The sequence below is a fragment of the Tasmannia lanceolata genome, unplaced genomic scaffold (assembly GCF_043159265.1).
Source record: "Tasmannia lanceolata isolate RefF3 unplaced genomic scaffold, GAP_Taslan_0.1 ptg000012l, whole genome shotgun sequence".
NCBI lineage: Eukaryota > Viridiplantae > Streptophyta > Magnoliopsida > Canellales > Winteraceae > Tasmannia > Tasmannia lanceolata.
In genome coordinates this window covers 6,296,655-6,315,002 of record NW_027518689.1, presented here as the reverse complement: position 1 = coordinate 6,315,002, position 18,348 = coordinate 6,296,655, and the positions used below count along the sequence as shown (strand labels likewise).

At 41.0% G+C, this 18,348-nt stretch overlaps 1 pseudogene; it reads right to left on the bottom strand.

Moving 5' to 3' along the window:
- Positions 1 to 840: 840 nt before the first annotated feature.
- On the bottom strand, positions 841 to 10,439 carry LOC143888503 (flotillin-like protein 4 pseudogene; annotated as a pseudogene).
- Positions 10,440 to 18,348: the final 7,909 nt, after the last annotated feature.

The window sequence follows — 18,348 nt, the reverse complement described above, 5'->3', positions numbered from 1 at the left end:
AGAGATAGACAAATCAAGGAACAGTCCCACTGCACATCACAAAACCGGTTGTGGATAAGTCTCTTCTCTGATAAAACCGACTTAACAAGAATTTCTGATTGTGGGGAAGTCTCTTTTATTTGAATTTCTGATTGGCTAATATTGACTAACAAGAATTTGTTATCCTTACAGCAGAGAGCAAAATTCCAGAAAAGTTTGGATATGAGCTAAGCCGTTAACAAAAAAAATTCTAGAAAAGGTTTACTTTATTTACACCTATTTTCCATGAAATGATTTTTCAAAAATTCAGTAGTTTACTTGTATTTTGGGAAAATTGCAAACCTACTATAGGCCCTAGAATTGTTTTCCATGTAATATTATTTTCCCTGGAAACTTTATCCCATAAATTTCCCTATTCTCTCTCTCTCTCTCCCCCCCCTAAATCCAAACACCCCCATAAAAAATTTCAAACTCTATAGTATGCCTATGTTAAAGAGACATATTTCTTGTGGCTAAGATCCATCCAACTGGGCTGATTGACACAATTTTCTTCAATACTTCATAAGCGTAAAAAGAGTAGCATTGATAAAAATACATAATTAATTAAAAACAAATTAGCATCACACAAAATATAATAAAATACGATAATTACACCCATTTTCGACAGACATGAACCTTTTTTTTTTAAATGGCAGAAGTATATTATGAAAGGGAAGGGGACCGAGATGGACCGCACCCAGAATTACACGGAAAGAAAAAGAAAAAAGAAACAAAAAAACAAAAAAACGAAAATAGCGTAATTAACTACGGAGGGAGAAAATCGAACCACTCCAACTCCAAACGGTCAACCCCACATCTAGCCAACCCATCCGCCTCCCCATTAGCACTCACCTATTTATAATTTCATTTTAATTAGCTGATGAATCTTTGAGCGTCCCCATCCATGCCGGAGGAAGCATCCCTGTCTGCTCGTTCAATGTCTTAAATAATGGCAGTAACATCTTATACATGCCTGCCACCTCATTCATACCACCACCTGCAATCTCACCACCATTGCCATTAGTCCAAACACTAATCTTTGGTTGTAATCCTTGTATAGCTCCAGCATTAATCTTCGCGATCTCTTGAAATAATCCCCCATTGATCATCAAGTAATCCCTCAAACTGGTGTAATTTCCGTCCAAGGCCTTTAGCAATGTGCTAACATAGACTCCTTGTGCGTGCGCGAGTGCCACTAGTCCCTCTTCCTCCTTTTACTTGGCATAAAGCTCCCCTAAAGCCTCTTGTTGACGAGCGAAGAGGGTTGCCTCTGCGGCCACTCGCCGGCCGTCGGCCTCTTTCTCCTTCTCATAGAGCACTGCCTCAGCAGCCTTTTGTTTCTTATAGAGCTCCTAATTTGCCTCTTGCACCTGTTTTTTTTTGTTTTGAAAGAAACCAAAAGATTAAGGGGATATTTTGATACAAGCAAAAAAGGGGGCCTATATTGAAATAAATTTTTTTAAAGCAAATAATATTTACAAGCAGAATGCTAAATTGGAGGGTGTGCTTATAAAAACCCAACTACAAGGGCGCTTCCATTGGACCATCTCACCAAACTGCATTTATTATTCATTTAATTTTATATATTTTCGCCATTATAAATTCACTTTCATAGATGGTCCAATGGGGGCACCCTTGCAGGTGGTTTTTGTAAAGGGCACCCTTCAGTTTATCATTCCTCTATTGACAAATATAACATTAAGGCCTATTTTGAGGCCATTATCTATACTATATACTTATACTTCTATACTTCACATAAATCAAAACTCTTACCGTTTAGAGAGAAATTATATGGTGTTGGGCCTTACAACAATAAGGCCCTTGTACGGTGGAGGTACCACCCTTGATATTTAATCCAACAACAGCTTCTTAAAAAGTGAGCTGCTGATATTTGCACTACGGAGTTTTAACAATTGCGTGCATAAACTCAGCTTCTCCTTTTAGAGTTTTTCTTTTTTTTTTGGAAACTGTAATAACTTTTTATAGCTGTTTAAAAGATAAAATACAAGCTGGGTTAGTGCCAACATCAATAGCCTTCAAAAATTCCTTGGTATGCTAGTTATTCTTAAAAAGCTTTGGAAAAAAAGGAATAAAAAGGTAAGAGGGGTGGTTGGGTAGAATACGGGGTGGAAATATCACTTCCCTAATGCCCCTGTTTGGATTGCGGGAAGCTTTTGAAAAAGTACAGAAAGGAAAGATAATTCTAAAATTTCTCACTATTTTTTTAAACACACACAAAAAAAAAAGATAACTTGGAAAGAAACAATTTAGTCCCTATTCAACTTCTAGGGACATTCAATTTATGATAATAACCCTCTAAATTAACCACACAATCATATTACTTCCCTCTAAATATTGGAAAGAAACAACTTTCCAAGAAAATACATTTCATCAGAAATGTTTTCCTTGCAATCCTTATAGAGCCTAAGTTTATTCTTAAGCAAGGCCTAGGTTGGGAACAAGGGAAAACAAGAGGGGTTGGAATATCATTTTTCAATGATAAAATAACAAAATCATACATACCCTGGTTTCATACTCAGCACTAGCCTTACTAAGTAACTCAGCCTTGAGCTTCTCTGTCCGAGTTAAAGCATTCCTCCTCTCCACTTCCCTCTGCAACTCAGCCTCCCTAATCGCCACCGCCTTCGCCGCTTCAACCTCCGCCATCTGTGTCTGTTGGGCCCACGAAGCCTTCTTCGTTGCCAACTCAGCATTTGCCTTTGCCACATCAGCCTCCCTCTCATTCTCAAATATCTTTACCTCAGCTTTCACCTTAATCTCCTCCTTCCCCTCCCCTTGCCTTTTCGTTGAGAAAATCTTCGTCTCCGCATCGATCTTCGCTGCATTTTGCGTCATCTACCCCTCCCTAAGCTTAGATCCAATCTCCCCTTTCATCCTGGCCTCAGCCACATCCACCTTGGCTTGGTTCGCAGCCTCCATCTGGGTCATTTGCCCCAAGTACGAAAAGTACTCATGGGCTTGAACATCCACAAGTTGCTTAACATTCGCGTTATAAATCAACAACCCAAATTGGTTCAATTCAAGCTGAACCTTCTCAAACACTTCTTGTTTAAAATCTTTGGTGCCTCTGAAGATTTCCTCCATTGTCATGGATGCGGCTAGGACGCGGGTCTCTCCTTCGATTACACCTTGAATGAGCTCTTTGACGTGGTGGGATAGCTTGTCGTGGGACGACATGAGTTTGGCGTATTTGAGAAGGCTATCGAAGTCGTCTCCTCGTGGGCCGATGGTGAAGACGGCGGGGAGGAGGAAGGGGAGCTTCTCGGCGCTCATCGCTTGGACATTGAATGTGTAGTTTACAGGGGAGATATCGAATACGGTGTAGGATTGGCCAGGGGGAATCCATGCTTTCTTGGCTAGTTTGATATCCTTAATTTTGTAACCAGTGATTACTAAGTACTCAGTTGCCTTGGCAACTTTGTACCACCACACGATGGTTAGAAAATGTGTGTGTGTGTGTGTGTGTGTGTGAGAGAGAGAGAGAGAGAGAGAGAGAGAGAGATGTGAAGAACGAGAAGAGGTGAGGGGGGTTTCGTTCTCTTCGTACAATGACAGAGTAGAATGTTTATGTAGAGGTTACTGTTGTGTGGTGGGCAAATTGAATGGGAAATGATTTTTTTTTTATTATACTTAGTGTACAATCTTTTAAAGGCTCTGTGGCTTTCAAAAGCCATTTCAAAACAAAAAATGAAATGATATGAGCATGACCAGGTCTTGATATTTGCACTAACTCATCTCGTCTTTCATTATTTAAAGAGCTGTCAAAGGTGATTACAGTTCCCAAAAATCTTTCACAAAGCCAATTAAAAAAGAAAAGACAAGCTGGGTTTGTGCAGTTATTAAAAAATGGCCGTGATATCCTTTCCCAACAAAAAAAAGGGCGCCAGTGCACGAGACTCCCGCCATTGCGAGGTCGAGGGAGGGCTAGATGTACGCAGCCATACCCCATGCTTTGCAGAGAGGTTGTTTCCTTGACTCGAACCCGTGACTACCAGGTCACAATGGAGCAAACTTACCATTGCCCCAAGGCTCGCCCTCTATATCATTTCCCAACAAAAAAAAAAATTGGAAAATGCATAATTTTCAAGAGAACAGATATAGAAGGCAGTGCAAGTGCTGTGAAAGGGATAGAAGTATTATTTCTGCCTGTATTATTTTTGGGGATTTGCTTGTGACCGTCGAAGGCATTTTGCGGGCTGGCTGTTGCATGACAGAGCAGCTACATATTAGATTTTGTCTTATTCATTTAATTCATTTGAGGTGGCTGCTCTATAGCAACAGCCAGCCCGCCAAATGCTTTCTCCAATGGAAACTAGCAAATCTCTTTTTAATATACTTATGCTCAAATCTGTTAAAGGCACTCTGGCTTTCAAATTTCAAAAGCTGCTAATTGTCTATTTTAAAAAAGTCAAAACAAAAAAGGTCAAAAACGCATAATTTTAGAAGGTAGCCCAAATGCTTGGAAAAGGGTGGGTACTATTTCCGCTTGTATCTCCTTGTCCATTATTTTTTATTTTTGCCGAGTGAGTAATAACTGGACAGAGAGAAAAGAAAAGAGTGAACAACAATGTAGAGATGGCCAAACCCAAACAAACTCACCAACCCAAAGTAAGAGGAAAATTCCTGAAAGAATCCCTATACTTTACAAGAAGAGCGAATAAAGAAAATGGTGTTCATACTTCCTATTTTTGATAACATTGGCTCAGCTTTCTCATGAACCAAATAAGGTTTATTTCCAAGCAGGGATTTGCTAGGAAATTTCATGGATGGTCAGGCTTACTTTAAAGCGGATTTTGTCTTATTCATTTAATTCAACTGAGGTGATTGTTCTCTCTTGCTAAAGTGATCCATGATAGGGGTGGACATGGTTTGGGTCCAACCTGAGGAACCGAACCGAACCGAACCAGCGACTTTGGTTCGGTTCGATTCAGTTCCAAATTTAAGTGGTTTAGTTCCGGTTCAGTTGTTTGCGAACCGATTGCAATTGGTTCAGTTCTGGGTTTGGGATCCTGGAATCAAGAACCGAGAGTGATGACATCCCCCCAACGGATAAAATCACCCCCATCTCCATAACGGTTCCGTGAGAATGGTTTACTACTGCCTGAGGATAAATTCACCCCTAATGTTTTTCTTTACCTTTTAAGTTTTAATCTTAACGTTTTTGGTTGCCTTTTAAACTTAACACTAGAAAGTAGAAAACCTAGTTTTCCCAACTCTTGCCTTGCGAGTTGCGACTCTCGCCGTCTCCACTCTCCACTCTCGCTCGAAATCCTCTCAGCTCTCGTCGTCTCCAACCTCTGGTACTCTCTCTCTCTCTCTCTCTCTCTCTCTCTCTCTCTCTCTCTCTCTCTCTCTCTCCTTCCAATGTTGAGCATCAGTATAGAGCATGCATTAAACTTTGATGGGCCAATCTTCAATTTCATTTCTGTAGTATGATAATTGAGCCCATGCATTCCATTAATTCATCCAATAAATGGGAAAAAATTTCTAAAATAAAGGTTGGGTAAACCCAGAACCGAACCGATCAAGTTCGGTTCTAGTTCGCTTCGGTTCCAAAGATAAGTGGTTCGGTTCTTGTTCCAAATTCTGGGAACCGATTGCAATGGGTTCGGTTCTAGGTATACCCTAGAACCGAACCGAACCGAACCATCTCCACTGATTCCATGATATCCACCCTTTCTAAGGGAAGGTGAGGAAAAAAGGTGATGGACGCCCGTTCCCTCCTCCTCCCAGGCCCCATAACCAATTCGACCATCCAAATAACAGAAAAAGCCCATGTTTGATTATGGCAACCTAGCCATCCCCTTCATTAATCTTGCTGTTTATTTATATGATTGAGTTGGAATCTGACTTGGATGTTGTAAGCCCAAGGGTTTCCATGGGATAATCATTCACCTTACATTCTTGTTTTGATGTTAACAAACTAAATTGATTAGCATTTATGGACTAATGTGTTGCTTTGAGGTGTTGTCTTGTATACATGAATTTCATGTCATAATCGCCATTACACAACTCTTCACAACACATGGCTTGTGGATCAAGGAGCAAAGGAACCAAGAGCTTACACCTACAGCGAAGACATCCTCATTTGGAGATGATCAAGTCAAGGAGCTCAACATGAAGATCCCACAAGTTCTCCAACAAGTGTCAAGAAGGAGCTTGGAGTTGAACATGCCATGGTAACACCTCATGTACCTTTCAACTTGCATTGAAGATTGGAGGAGAAGTCACAAGAGCCAAATCAATTGAAGAAGTTCACTCACAAGCTGAAGAAGTCCAAGAAAGTGCAAAGGAGACTATACATTCCAAGAAGACTCAAGGTTTACATCTTTTAGATTGTATTTGGAGTCCTCTTGATTTTATGTAAAAATGCACTTTCAAAAGGTTTTCAAATGGTTTTTATACTTAACTATTTAAATCTTTAAAAACCATTAACACACCTAAAATGTGTTTGAAAACCTAAGACTTTAGCCCAAAGACCATGGCCCAAAAGCCCCTGAACTTTAAAGTTAAAAATGGAATTTTACACAGCCGGTCGACCGGGCTATGCCGAGCGACCGCAGCATGGTACCTGGAATTCCAGGACATCTCGAAAATTATCTGGCCGGTCGACTAGGTCAAGCCGGGAGACCGTGGATATGTGTCTATTTCAAACAGAACAATCTGTCATGGGTTTGGGCAGGTGACCACCGTGGGTCGGTCGACTGCGGGTAGGTTTTTGAGCCAAATTCTTGAGCTAACAGGTTAGCCTCGCCGAACGACCGTCATGGGCCGGTTGACCGCGACGGTAAGAAATTTAAAAATATAAAAGGGCGCCCGATAGGGACGGGCGACTGCGATGGCTCGGTCGACCACCGCGGTCGAGCAAACTAGCCGTTGGGGCATTTTCTGCTTGACTTTTTCAAGCCAGTTATTTACAGTTTTACCCCAAACGGTCATATTTTCAAATACACTATATATATGATTAAAACCTATCTGTACAAGCTTTTGAACATTTGAGAAAGATCAAATTCTATTTTCTCTTTGAGCTTCAAGTTTTTAATCAAAAACTAAAATCCTCTTTGATCTTCCATTTCTACATCTTATCAAGAGGCACTCCATAGGGCTTTACATTTGTATTTTCTTGGAGTGATTGTGAGCTTTCAAAGTTGTAATTCGCCTATCAAGAGGCATGAGAGTTTTTATTTTCTTTCTTCATTTAAGGGTCTTCTCTTCGGCCCGATAAGAATTGTGAAGATGAGGGTCTTCTCTTCGGCCCGTTAAGAGTTGTGAAGACGAGGGTCTCCTCTTCAGCCCGTTAAGAAAGGTGAAGACATGGCGGGGGTCTCCGATTCGGCCCGTTAATAAAGGTGAATCATGTAAGAGGGTGTGTCTCCTCTCAAGGCTTCGTGCAGAAAGTGTTTGTTCCCTTTGGAGATGGAGGAGTCGGGTGTACGGCTTCATCATTTTTAGTGAAGATCCCAAGGAGGAAAACTTGGAAGAGTGGAGTAGGTCTTGTGATAGACCGAACCACTATAAATTTTGTGCCTTGTGGATGCTTTCTCTCTCTCCCTCTCTCTTGCACGTGTGGTGGTTGATAATCTCTAACCCTAACGTGCTTATGCTTTTAATGGAACAAGGGTTAGTAAATGCACTTGATTTAAATGTACAAACCCTAATTGCATTATAATATATATTTGAACAAGGGTTAGTAAATGTGCATGATTAGAATGTCTAAACCCTAGCTATGATCAATATGCCTATCTAAACAAGGGTTAGACTAATAATGCTTAATTAAATGAATTAATTTTTAATCGTCCCCTAATAAAGCCTAAAATTTCTAATTGACCAATTCACACCCCCCCTTGGGTTGTCACACTTATATTTCAGGTGTCGAAGTGGTCGTCCGGGACCCACCCCAGACCCCCTGACCCCTTTTTTTGTGATTGCAGATACTGGACGGAGGCCCTCTACCCACCGCACGATCACAGAACCAGATTCCGGCGCCATGAGAAACCAAGTCATGTAATTTATAGATAAACGTACTTAGTAGTCCAAAACCGTAATGGGCATGAACCTTCCCAATCTAATCCACTCTGGATCTCCTCATATAGTATTCCTTAGGCAGATGCTGCTGGGATTCTCTAGCAACCATCATATCCAAACAATTCTTAGTCTGTAATGGCAGTACTTCTCTTGATATTTGATCCAATGGCACCTCACTTTGTGAGAAGCTGCTGTTGGAACAAATATCAAGCATAGTACTTCCATTGTAGCACCTTTACGTGTTTGTCCTTTATCATAAAATTTATCCCAATCAGAGTAAGTTTGTATGATGCTTTTAAGAGTTTTTGGTTCTCTGATGAAAGTCAGACCATAAAAGATACCTAGCATGCATTGATGTTTGAGATATCAGTTTTAACGAATCAGGATTTGAGAAACTTGAACACGTCTTTCGAATCAAATTTTCTAATTGGGAATGATCCGGATCATTCCGCTTTGTTCATCTGTCAAGATGCTGTCTTCTCAGATCCTAATTTTGGTTTGATCATGATGCTGTCTAATCATTTCGCTTTGTTCATCTGTCAAGATGTTGTCTTCTCAGATCCTAATTTCGGTTTGATCATGATGCAGTCTAATCATTCCGCTTTGTCGATCTGTCAAGATGCTGTCTTCTCGGATCCTAATTCAGGTTTGATCATGATGCTGTCTAATCATTCCACTTTGTCGATCTGTCAAGATGCTGTATTCTCAGATCCTAATTCAGGTTTGATCATAATGCTGTCTAATCATTCCGCTTTGTCGATCTGTCAAGATGCTGTCTTCTCAGATCCTAATTTAGGAATGATCATGATGCTGTCTAATCGTCCCGCTTTGTCGATCTGTCAAGAGGCTGTCTTCTCAGATCCTAAATTCAGGTTTGATCATGATGCTGTCTAATCATTCCGCTTTGTTCATCTGTCAAGATGCTGTCTTCTCAGATCCCAATTTAGGTTTGATCATGATGCTGTCTAATCATTCCGCTTTGTTCATCTGTCAAGATGATGTCTTCTCAGATCCCAATTTAGGTTTGATCATGATGCTGTCTAATCATTCCGCTTTGTTCATCTGTCAAGATGCTGTCTTCTCAAATCCTAATTCAGGTTTGATCATGATGCTGTCTAATCATTCCGCTTTGTTCATCTGTTAAGATGCTGTCTTCTCAGATCCCAATTTAGGAATGATCATGATGCTGTCTAATCATTCCGCTTTATAATCTCCAAATCCCTGAGTGGCTTAATTAGAGGCTGTCTAATCATTCCATTCTGCAATTTGCGAGAATCTGTCTCGTCATTTCATCTTATCATTCCTTCTCGATGAGAATCTCTCTCGTCGATCCATCTCGTCACCCCCTTGCATCCCTTCCATTTGAAATCTTGGGGCCAGTCAAAATGTGTTGTTTGCTCGGCTTTGGCTTCCGTGCGACAAGCACCCTCTGCCAAAGAGGGGCATCTGTAGACACCCCATTTTGACAAGGCCCTAAATTCCCAAAAATTAAATAAGAACTTCAAAAATCCAATGAAATTCCCAAATTCCTGAAGGCCTGGGCCCAGAATGAGGGGAAGGCCTGAGTCTTTGAGCATCTTATTGCGCATATTCCTGGGTACAAATTCCCCAGGAGGTTGTCAGTATTCTCGAGAATCTCCCTGCAAAATTTCAGGACAATCGGGCGAAAAATGAAGAATAAGACAGGCGAAGTATGTGCGATAATCAAAGCTGGGTTGTGGTAGGGTGAATTATCAAAGCATGGTTCTGTGGATATCCCCCCCCCCCCTTTTCCAAAAAAGACAAGATATTTTGTTTGGCAAAATGGTGATTTGCCATCCTTGGAGGGGCAATGTTGGAATTCCAACAATACTTAGGGTGTAAGCAAACCCTAATGGCCCTTGGATCAAATCAAATGGTCAGGATCGTTTGAAGAGAAGAAAATTTCTACCCTTGTTTTCCAATCAGCCACCCCCCTTTTTGGGGTTAAAAATTGTCAAAGAATACACTAGGGGCGGTTGTCCAGGGAGGATAGGGGGGAGAAAATTCGGCATTTTCCCATATATGTCGTCGGTTTAGGGTTCGAGAAGGAGGGAGGTTTTTTATTTTTTTTGCAAAAAAAAATCAAAGCAGAGAGAGGGAGGAGGAAGAAAAGCCGCCGGCCATCCACCTTTTCCGGCAACCCCCATCTTCCACCACCTCCACCTTGCCCTCATCCTCCACCCGCCACCATTTCTGCCATTCCCACCTCCAATCCACCCACAACCACCTCTTCCTCCATCTTCTCTTTCGTTCGCAACCACCGCCAGCCGGAATCCGGCAAGGACGAACATCTCCGGTAAGCCATCTCCGACCCCAACCTCTACAACCCACCTCTCCTCAAACCCGTTTTCCATCTACCACGATTTTCGTCTGCAAACCCAAAACCCATTTTCAAAAAAACCCAAAATCCGGCCGGCCCATTCTCAGCCACCATCCCACCTCCTCCACATCCACCCATCCTCTGCCATTTCCGACCCAAACCCATTTTTAACCTCCATTTCCGATCCCTGTCCACTACCTCTGCTATTTTTTGCCAAAACCCACTTCGGTTTTCTCCCAAAACCCCTCTCCGGCCAGCCACCACCTCTACCTACCTCCACCTCTACAAATCCGGCGAGCCACCATCGAACCCCATCTTCATCTCCTTCCTCTACAACCCACCTCTGTTGAAAACCCCATTTTCATTTAGTGAAATACAGAGAGAGAGAGAGAGAGAGAGAGAAAAGCTCGGCCCGACCTCGTCTGCTTCGGTGTCTCGCCGGAGCTCCGGCCTCCCAAGTTGCCGCCCATACCACCATCTCCGATCCAACCCTCCATCACCGTCGGCACCGCCACCATTTTCCTTTTTTTTTAGAACCCTAAATCTCCATCACCACCAACCACCGTCACCTTCAAGAGACCCCATTCTCCGTTACCATCTCTGCCGCCTCCCCCCAAAACCCATCTTCTTCCTCCATTCATACCATCTTTCCCCCCCCAAAAAAAAAAGAAAAAAAAAAAAAACTATCACCATCCAAACCCATTTCGTTTCTACCTTCAAGAACCACAAATACTTCTGTTGATTCCGGCGGAATCCGAACTCCCAACTCCCAACTCCGACGATTTCGTCAATTCCGGTACCTCCGTCAAAACCCGAGATCCGAAATTCTCTAGTCCTTGCCTGAGGATTCATGTATCTTCTTCTTCACGTTCTAATTACTATTTTCAGTTTTGGTCATGGTTCTTGTGTAGACTTGGAGTAAGGATTATGGCTAATTTGTTTTGCAAGTTTTGCTCTCTTAGTGCTACATTTCTGCGCTTGTGGAATTCGGTCTTATACACTTAATCTGATAAGCCCTAAACCTATGCATATCTTTCATTTTCTTTTGCCTCACTTTTAGCCTTGACGATGAGTTACTGTGATGGTAATAATAAGATTAGTGGCCCAAAATGCAAAGATGATTTTCATATCTTTGGAAATAGATATCACTCTCGTCTTGTTTGAAAGATGTGTTGATAAGTACACTGTCTTACCTATTGCACCTAATGTTCTTGTCAGTCTTCTCCTCCTCAGATCTATATGTGGTTGTTGGTCTCTTTTGAGTTAAATCAATTTTTAGATATCATAAGGGGATTATGAGAGTTAGAGGGTTGTTTATTCTGAAATGGGTTTGGAGCATTTATCTTAATATGTTGATGTTTATGGTAGTATTTTCTCTCTGTATCAGTATAACCAGTTGTGTGACGCATTGTTCTCAATGTACTCAGACTTCTTGTTTTGGTCACTCGGTAACTCCTCAAGTCATTGTTTTGGGTCTTATCCAATTGCGATTTGCATTAGTTCATATCTTGATGGATTCTGGGCAGGTTGATATGTATCTTCCTTTAAGCAAGTACCTCAAATGTTAACTGTCATTATGCCATATTGTTTTTACCTCGATGCTCATATAGTTTCAGGTTGTCAATTACCCTAATCTTGTACATTTCTTCTTTGCTGAACATGATAGTTAAGGAAGACATTTGAAAAATCATGATAATTTTGTTGATTTTCCTTTCTATATGACAATAGAAAGGGAGTCCCTAGCCTAACACTTTGAAATGGCAAAGAGACCATGGTTTATCTCACAATGGTGGAATTTACTTCTTCTGCGGAGTTTTCTTGTTTGCCTTTTTGGAAATCTTGGTAGTCTGGTCTGGGCAAGTGCATTAGAAAAGATCAATGGATTTTGTGTCATTGTTAAGAGTGGTGGTACTTATATTAGCATTCTTTCCTGGTCTCCATATTGGGTTCAGGGATTTCCTTTTGTTGGCATGCTTTCCTTCGGTTTCAGAGTTCCTGTCCTCATGGTTCAGGCTATGACGGAATGTATCTTGAGCCCACCCCTTCCCTTCCTGTCTTAGAGTTTTTGCAGGTTAAGGGATTTCTTCCTCTTTAGAGCCTGTCCTAGGGTTTGGGAGTCTGTCCTACCCTTGTAGAGTTTCGAATTCTGTCATATCCCTTCATAAAGTCTAGGCTTACGTCTTTCCATCTTCCAGAGTCCGTCTTCAGCATAGGAGTCAGTCCTTCAGTCTTTCAGGAGTCTGTCCTATCATCATAGGGGTTAGGATTCTGTCCATCCTCTCATCAAGTCGCGTGATTTTTACCCGCTCTTGCAAGGTATAGGATGCTGTCCAACCCTTGCAGAGTCGTGATTCTGTCCAATTCCCCCGCAAAGCATAGGATGTTGTCCAACCTTTGCGGGATATCTGGAGTCTTTCCTACCCTTATGATGATAGGATTCTGTCCTCTTGTGTCAAAAATTCAAAAACACTTCAAAAACATATAAAAACCAAAAATCTCAAAAATCAAGAGTCATTAGGAGTAGTTAGGAAATTCCTGTCCGAACTACGGATTGCTTGATCCCTAGCTGAGGGGTACGTAGGCAGCTCAGGCGTGCTGCTGGCATCCTGAGTTCAGTCACCTTTTTTGCAAATATTTCTCATAACTTCATAACTTTCACAACTTCAAAAACTTCTATAAGCTTCAAAATCTTTTGAACCTCTCAAAACTTCAAAAATTCTTCAAAATAACCTTACTACCAATTTTCAAAAGATCTTCCCATAGAGTTAGGAGTCTGTCCTAGGCGTGTGGGGTGTCTTAGAGTTAGGAGTCTGTCCTGATTGTGTTGCTTTGTCATGTCTGGTCGTGTGAGTGTCCCTAGAGTTAGGAGGCCTCAAGTCGTGGTCGGTTAGATACTTAGTCGAGCCGATGACTAGACTAGAATGCGCTTAGATAGCCCATTGTTTTCCTTAGGACACGCAGCCTAGTCACACATAGTGTGTAGGGTCCGCTTTCATTAGTTAGGGCATATAGGGAGTCCTAAAAATTACCATTCACTTGAACTTAAGTAATGGCGCAAGAAGCTTTAAAAACTAGTCAGGTCTAGTTGATCGAGTCTAGGATAGTGGTCCTAGAGGGTTAGGCATTGTAGTTTAGCATAGGTCGCCGAACTACGTTGGCTCTGATTCTTCCCGAGGCCGGGATACGTAGTGCAGCTAAGATGGATGGCCATCTTGGTCCGAGTCAATTATCGCATTGGAGTCTAGGGTTTGTCATATTGTATGTTTTGCTGTGTTTTCTTACTTTCCTGTACAGATCCTATACCTTTAGCTGTAGCATGCATGCGTTTGCCCATCAGAACATAGACACCAATTAGGCATGGCACGCATAACCTAGCTATTCTTAGGTGACATGTCTTTCATTTCTTTTGTGTGTGCTTCTTATTCATCTCCGAGACATGCATGATTAGCTAGACGTTATCTCGGGGATATTCGTTCCCATTCCGCGTGATTTTCACCCAAAACTCTTCAAAGTTAATAACAAATGGCATAAGAGACCAGGTGCTTGCACTTGGGCGAATTGGGGGCGCCTAACCCCTTCCCCATTCGTCATCAGGCACGGACCTTTTTATATCTCTGATTATCTGTTGCGACAGAGCACAGCATGGGATCCAGGGCCTACTTCCTTGGATGGCGACTCTTTCTTTGTTTAAGGTACGTCTCGAATCTGGGCTAGTCCCCGAATCGAGAGGTATCTTACTTTACATCGCCGCGCATGCTGTGAGGGGCACTCTTTCGAGAGTTCCCTGGTGGAGCTCTCCTACACGTGGATGATCCTGAGAGACTCGCGTGGGGGCACGTCCCCCCGCCCCTCTCGGATCGGGGTCCACAGATTGGCGACTCTGCTGGAGACCTTTTGAAACATTGCCTAACTCTGTAAAAATGCCATTTTAATTAATTTTGAAGAAATTTGGGTCAAAACCAAGCTAAATGGGAACTTTATCGTTAGAATCCAAGGGCACCAGATAGGTGCGTAATTAAAACGAGGGATTCACACACTGCACATCATGCATCGTCATATACTTTATTTCTTTCATTATTTTCATTATTATTGGCTCCACGGGATAGATTCGATGCGTGCCCGACTGGGATGTCATTACACCCTGATGGTACTGTTGAATCTATTTCCAAGCTATGCGCCGGTGCTGCAGCCGTAGACATTGGGCGTACTTTTGTCTACAGCAGCTGTGGGACCCGATCCCGCGAGAGGGGTGGTGGCGCGAGAGCCGCCACGCACTATCTCTTGGTCTCTCGTACCCACGCGATTGGCGTGTGCCTTTTATTATTAATTTTAATTCATCTTTTATGTGAACTTGGGATCACTAAGGCAATCCGAATTCCACACAAAAGAGACTGACAGAGTCGCCACCTAGATGTGGGATCTAGGACCCATAATTAACCAGAAATCTAGACTCACTACCTGGTTACAAGAATGGAAGGTATGGGGATTTATCCACCACATGCACCATTCCTGCCCGATAATCGGTCTTCAATTCCAAAAGTTAACTCTTTTAAATTCATTTTTAATGGCTCATTCAACTCTCTTGTTAATGTGCTATCTATGTGACATGCATCCTATGATCTAATTTCAATGTGAATCCTAAATGTGTATCTTGATTTCTTAATTGGTTTGGATTCAATCTAAGTGAAAGTTCTCCTAAAATTCTAATTTCATGGAAAATCCTAAGTGATTTGATTGTTTCAACAGTTTTAAAAGTGATTAGCCCGAGTCCTCAGATGGTCTGGTATTCATCCAAAGAAGCCTACGTATCCCCGCCTCCACGAGAATCAAGGCAACGTAGTTCTTCGCGCCTATTCTAAGTTATGATGCCTAAGACACCTAGCCCTCTATCCTAAACTCGATCTAAAAGACCGGACCAATTATTAAAGTTTATTGTACGATTATTTAAATTCCAGTGAATTGTGAATTTTAGGACACCCTATATGCCCTAACTAAATGCAGATTAGCCCTACGCTGATGCAGGTGGTTCTTACAACCTATGTGTGACTAGGCTGTATTTCCTAAGGAAAACCAAGGGTGGACTAGCGTATCCTACTCTAGTCATCACTCGGCGATGTGGATCGCCAACTGACCGGACGGAGGCGCTCCTATAACTCTAGGACAGACCTCTAACTCTAAAACAAGCACACAGCAAACAATCAATCAAACAACCTATCAAAAGAAAAACCCTAACTCTAAAATTCTCTATCGAGGAGAAACTCCTAACTCTAGAGGAAGGTCTTTTGAAAACAATATTTTAAAGGTTTTTGAAGAAGGTTTAAAACGTTTATTTACAAAAAAAGTTTGGCTGGACTTGGGATGTAAATCCCAAGCTGCACTACGTACCTCGGAAGAGGATCAAGCCAACGTAGTTCGAAAACGAACTCTCAAACTACGCTTCTAAAAGAAACACTCACACTTCAGATTTTTTAAGGTTTTTTTATATTTTCAAATGTTTTTGATATTTTTAAAGTTTTCAAATGTTTTTGAGTTTTAAATTTCTAATGTTTTTGGATTTTAAAGCTTTTTCAATGCTCAGGACCTTTAGATGTTTTCAATCTTAAAGGGAACACGCAAGAACAACCACAAACTAGGGCAAAGCCCTAAATCCAAAAGGGGAAACCCCGAACAAACAACTAACGTCTCAAAGAGACGAACCATAACAAGAAAGATAGCGTCCCAAGAAGAGAGAAAACGATCCAAGATCCCAAGCAAGCAAAGCTCTAATAAGACTGAGTTAGCCTCTAATTAAAACGAAGTAATCAACAACTCTAAAGGAGAAACTCCTAACTAAAAATATTAAAGAAGGGTACAAATGAGCAAATGAGTCAATGACTCTCTAATAGCGGTGGAAAAACGAGTCAAAGACTCCACTGATAACAACTAAAGGATAGACGAGTCAAAGACTCCCTAAAAGAGATGGAAACACAAGTCAAAGACTCACTGACAACAACATCACACAAACAAATGAGTCAAAGACTCTTATATGAGGCAAAGCATGCCTCCTATGGGTACACCAATTTCGGCCCAGAATGGCATCCAAGGGAGGGAATCGTGCGCTCTTTCCTTGCGCAATTTAATACTTAGGTTATAGCATCTTATTGCCTGGCAGATCTCAGGATTTCCGTGGACAGTAACCTCGGAGCCAATAACATGTTATAGCTTAAATATCTAAATTGTCAAAGATTGGTTGCAATTGGGATACGATTATGGATGCACTGGCCATTTTTCGAGGGAAATCTAAAGACCCTAAGATTTCTGTTTCAATGGATTAATGAGTTAACATGTGACAGAGATTTAAGGTTCTTTAGAAATTTTCAGATGATTTTCAATTAATTTCGGATTTTCAATGGATTTTATCAATTTTAAACATATGAGTGTTTTTACAAGTGAAACTGTAGCAAACGAATTCGAAATGAATCAAAATTTCTACAGCAGTAAGATGGGTATCCATGCAGCTTACGGGATGAATTTTGTGGATTTGTACATTAAGCTCATATTTAATTTTGATTTAACAACAATAAGACCAGATTGCAAAAATAACACAGAAACTACTAGAAATAGAAATCTAAATTCCATGAAATTTCTACATTAGTAAGATATAAGTGAAAATAGCATGCTGTAAGATTTCCATGAATTTAGAAAACTATTTACTATCAGTTTCGGATTTTTTAAATTTCAAACCAGATTATGAATTAACACTACAGCTCATATGAAACAAGATCAAAATCACTTGAAAATTTTACAGAAGCAAGAAGTATAGAATTTAAGACTACTGTATAAATTTGGAGAATTGTATCTGTGATTTGACATCAGTAACAATTCTCCCAAAATCTGATAATTTTCAAAGAATACATAAAATAATATACCAAACAAAATCCAAAAATTCTCACAAATTCATGGTAGAATGTATCATTATCATATTATTTTCCCACGAAATTTCATTATTTGTGGAATCTGTTTAGTATATCTTTTAGTTTTCTTTGTTAAAAATCATGCAAAAATCCGAAAATATACCAAATAATTCTAAAAAATTCCGAAAACAGTGTACCTACCTGTGATGAGTTCCTCGCCGAATCCAAGAGCCAAAGAAATCCAAAAATCCGGCCGACGTGCGATCCGCTCCGCTTCCTTCTTTGTTTTTATATTTTCCTCTCTCTCTTTCTCTCTTATTTTCTCTCCCTCTCTTCTTTTTTTTTTTTTTTTGTTCTCTTTTTTTTTTTTTCTTCTTTTTTTTTCCCCTCTTCCTTCTCTCCTCCTTTTTTTTCTCTCATCACCTCTCTTTATATAGTGAAAAACTTAGTGGAGAGGTGGAAATAAATAATGAGAATGGTGGGTGTGGTGGAGAATAATGGAATATATAATGGTAATGGTGGGAATGGTGGTGGGAATAATGGAATATATAATGGTAATGGTGGGAATGGTGGTGGGGATAATGGAATATATAATGGTAATGGTGGGAATGGTGGTGGGAATAATGGAATATATAATGGTAATGGTGAGAATGGTGGTGGGGATAATGGAATATATAATGGTAATGGTGGGAATGGTGGTGGGGATAATGGAATGTATAATGGTAATGGTGGGAATGGTGGTGGGGATAATGGAATATATAATGGTAATGGTGGGAATGGTGGTGGGAATAATGGAATATATAATGGTAATGGTGGGAATGGTGGTGGGAATAATGGAATATATAATGGTAATGGAGATAATGGTGTTATTTTAAAGGGAAAAATGAAGTTGGTGGAAATGGTAGAGAAAGTTAAGTCATGCTAATGGTGAGTCCCACTTTGTGGGTTCCGCACAAGCGGGTCCCACATCAGCGGGTCCCACACAAGCGGGTCCCACACAAACGGGTCCCACACCAGCGGGTCCCATATCAGCGGGTCCCACACAAACGG